Source organism: Gekko japonicus, unplaced genomic scaffold, assembly GCF_001447785.1.
Source record: "Gekko japonicus isolate JY-2015 unplaced genomic scaffold, Gekko_japonicus_V1.1 scaffold980, whole genome shotgun sequence".
NCBI lineage: Eukaryota > Metazoa > Chordata > Lepidosauria > Squamata > Gekkonidae > Gekko > Gekko japonicus.
In genome coordinates, this window is record NW_015177037.1 from 527,106 (window position 1) to 531,122 (window position 4,017).

Below are 4,017 nucleotides of genomic sequence, written 5' to 3' on the forward strand. Positions count from 1 at the left end.
CAAGCTATCAGATCTACACTATGATTGCTACTTGGTCCAGTCAGTCTCCTGTCTGGGTGTGTCCTCACGTAGCCTCCATGTGGTGATCAGTTAGTGCATGTATACAGAACCAGTAGCTCTTTTGGATATAACAGTAAAAACAGAACAAAACAAGTGGAACAAAATCTCTCTGTGATATGTCCTTACTACTATAAGTGCTCAGGTAGCCTTGTACCAGTGAAAGGAGTGGAGATATGGCTGTCAATGGCAATTTCCTATAGAGAACTTGAAATGAGAGACAGTAAATGTGTGAAAATAAACAGGGTTAAGGCCCTGAACTGCAGGCTGTGGAAGGTCGGTAGTTCAGCAGTTTGAGACCCGAGTTGCCACATGATGGAGTGAGCTCCCATCTCTGGCTGCATAGCTCCTGCCAACCTAGCAACTGAAAACAAGAAATTGCAAGTAGATAAATAGGTACCACTTCAGTGGGAAGGTAACAGCGTTCCGTGTGCCTTGGTGTTTAGTCATGCTGGCCACATGACCACGGAAACGTCTTCGGACAGCGCTGGCACTTCAACATTGAAATGGAGATGCAACCCTAGAGTCGGACTCGACTGGCTTTCGAGCAAGGGAACCTTTACCTTTACCTTTTTACATTTTTATTCTAGCATAAACTTTTGGGAACTAGAGCATAGGAAGGAACCATTACACACACACACACACACACGTAGAAGACCCATGAGAACATTGGGGGGGGGGATCCCATCACCCTACTGGTCCTTGCTTCCTGTATCTTGCTCATCCCATGACTGCCTCCTCCTCCTTTCTCCTTACCCTGCCACCACCTTCTTTTCTTTCCTCATTGCTGCCACATCGTCTTCTCCCCATAATCTTGCCCCTCCTCCTCACTGCTACATCCTCTCTCTCTCTGTGGCCCCACACTTCCTGCCAGCACTGTCTCCCTTTCCCCTGGCTGCTCCTTATTCTTGCTAGCAGCTCCACAATACTGACTGAGATCTCATGAGACCTCTGTCAGCATTATTTATAAAGCTCCAGTGTGTGAGCAGGTACACATATTGCTTTGCCACTGGGGGGGGGTTAACCCCCTTTTAAAACTTTTTTAGTTATTACATTTATTTCCTATAGAGGACTTGAAATGAGAGACAGTCTCTGGCCCCATGGCATGACAGTGAGGCCTGAATATAAGAACATAAGAGAAGCCATGCTGGATCAGGCCATTGGCCCACCCAGTCCAAATCTCTGTGTCACACAGTGGCCAAAACTCAAGTGCCATCAGGAGGTCCACCAGTGGGCCCAGGACTCCATAAACTTTCCCACTGTTTCCCCCCAAGCACCAACAATAGAGAGCATCACTGCCCCAGACATAGTGTTCCAGCTATACCTTGTGGCTAATAGCCACTCATAGACCTCTGCTCCATATGTTTATCCAATCCCCTTTTGAAGTTGTCTATGCTTGTAATGTTCAAAAGCAAGAAATTGCAAGTAGATAAATAGGTACCACTTCAGTGGGAAGGTAACAGCATTTTGTGCGCCTTGGTGTTTAGTCATGCCGGCCACATGACCACGGAAACGTCTTCCGACAGTGCTGGCTCTTCGGCTTTGAAACGGAGATGAACACCACAACCCTAGAGTCGGACTTGACTGGCTTTCAAGCAAGGGAACCTTTATGCTTGTAATAAGAACAACAGTGCCAAGTTCAGAATTAGCTATATGATACATGTGATTATAAAGCATTTCATGGCCTTGCTGGTTACAGCTGTTTTCATAATATATAGGTCTGTCTAATGAGGACCAATCACAAGTTTCTGACTGAGTGGGCTCTAGTCCATGAAATATATACTGGAATAAAAGCTTGTTAGTCTTTAAGGTGCCACAAATGTGATTTTTTTCAGAAATATGTGTCACCATTGATTACCATATTGTGGGGTTGCACAAAAGGCCACAGAAGGTGCTGCCTTACAAGACCTATTACTATCAGCCTAGCTAGATATCAGGGTGATTTTACTTGACACAGGTCACCAGATGAGTGGATGTTTACAAGCCTGACAGACTTTACAGGGGGAAAAGTGATAAAGATATTTTCTGGAAGATGTTATCATCAACAATAATAAAGGCCCAGGAAGCTGCAAGTTACACTCTAACAGTAGATCACAAGAGAAAATTGCTTTGCTTTGGTGATCTGTATAGTAAATCCAGAAGACTAAAACAGGGAGATAGATGCTTTCTTATACCGCCTGCATCATTCAGTCTTTTCAAGTTACAGCATCGCTAGTTCTGCTGTGTCGGGTCCCATCTGTAATGCTCCTATGAACAGCTTTCCAGTGTGCTTCACTCCTAACTCAATGCAATGCTTTTTGGGATATTTCTGGATCTGGTTTTGCTCCTGCATATTCAGGTAGTGCAGCAGCCCAGGATGCTCAGTTAAACAGATGCATTACTTGAAGGTACGGACCTAGCCACAGTCATTCCTCTTTGACTGATTTCCAGATTGGATTGCTTGCCCCAGGAAACAGGAGCAGGAAGCAGCAGACAGCCAGTTGCCCACGGGCCTGATAGGAGCCCTCCAGGGGCTGGATGCGGCCCGCGGGCCATATGATTGACACCCCTGATTTAATTTAACAGGTGTTTGTGTCTTGTATAAGGTGTTCCTATCTGGATTTTCTAAAAGGCAGCCCAAAGGTATTTCCAGAATAGGGGCAGCCTGGCTTCAAACTCAGAACAGAAATGTTGCCACTCCTTAATCATTATTATTTTGTCTATGCAGAAACCATGAGCTAAGACAGCTTTAAAAGGGAATTCATGGAGGATAGTTGTATTCAGTGGGCTACTAGCCAGGATGACTAAAAGGAACTTCCACATTCAGAAGCAGTAAAACTCTGAATACCAGTGCCAGGACGCAGCATTAGGGGAAGGTCTCAGCCTCTGCACCTTGTTTTTGGACCTCCAGAGGAACTGGACTAGATGGACCACTGGTCTGATCCAGCAGGGCCCTTCTTATGTTCGTAATGGTCTCGGTGGTGGGGGGGTGCCATTAACAGTCAATACAAAATGTCACTAAACAGTTACTGAGGGGGTCAAACTGGCATGCTTGTATGGCACTAGTTTCGAAACTCTTGCACTGGCTTCTAGCTAGTTTTGGGGGCTCAGTTCTAGGTGTTGGTTTTAAAGATCCAAATGGGTCCATCCTGATTAACTCAGGGCATTGTCTCCTCCCATGTGACAATCCTCAGTATTTAAGATCTGCTAGTGAGCTCCTGGATTCCATCTTATCTTATATGGAGAAAAGATTGTCCTCCATAAGAAGTAGTAGCTCTGGATATGTCCTCCCATTCTCCAACTAGGAAATGTGTTTGGCTCCCTATAATTCTTTCAAAGGCACTCAAAACATTCTTTTAAAAAAAATGCTTTTGGAGATCAGAAATTTCCATTCTTTTTATTACAGTTCTGCTGATTAAGTGGTTGATATTTTTAAGTCGGTGGGTTATGTTCTGGTTATAATTTTGTAAACCTCTGCAATTTTTAAACTGAAAAGTGGTGAACAAATTGTTTTAACTAAAGAAAGAAAAAACCCTTTCATCCATTATTGGCACTCTTTTTAACAGAGACTATAGACCTTTCCCAAAGTTACAGCAGATGCCCATACAATCTATGTAGGGTACACTTGATTATTTTAGATACGTGTTATTATGTTACATTCAATGTATGTAACAATGTATGTACAGCTGAATGTATGATACAAACCTTACATTTATCCAGATACTTGTGCCTGGTTTCAGTTGCAAAGTGAATGCACATTGGTTACACACATAGGATGAATATGCATTCACTGTAACATGAGAATATGAGCTTTCAGCCATCAAAACCTCCTAGGGCTCCCACCTGGCCACTTTTAAAGTAACTCAATAGCCTTCCCCACTTAGGGTTCTCCCCAGACATGGCTTCTGTTGTCAGCAAGAATGGTGGTGAAACTGCCAGTGTCAGTGCATTGCCATACTAACTCTCTTAACCACAATCCCT

The 4,017-nt window shown here is 43.9% G+C and overlaps 1 protein-coding gene across 1 annotated transcript in view; it reads left to right on the plus strand.

Moving 5' to 3' along the window:
• CELSR3 (cadherin EGF LAG seven-pass G-type receptor 3) overlaps positions 1-4,017 on the plus strand; it is a 169,046-nt gene that overhangs the window by 46,724 nt on the left and 118,305 nt on the right. The gene's annotated exons all lie outside the window — the stretch shown is intronic.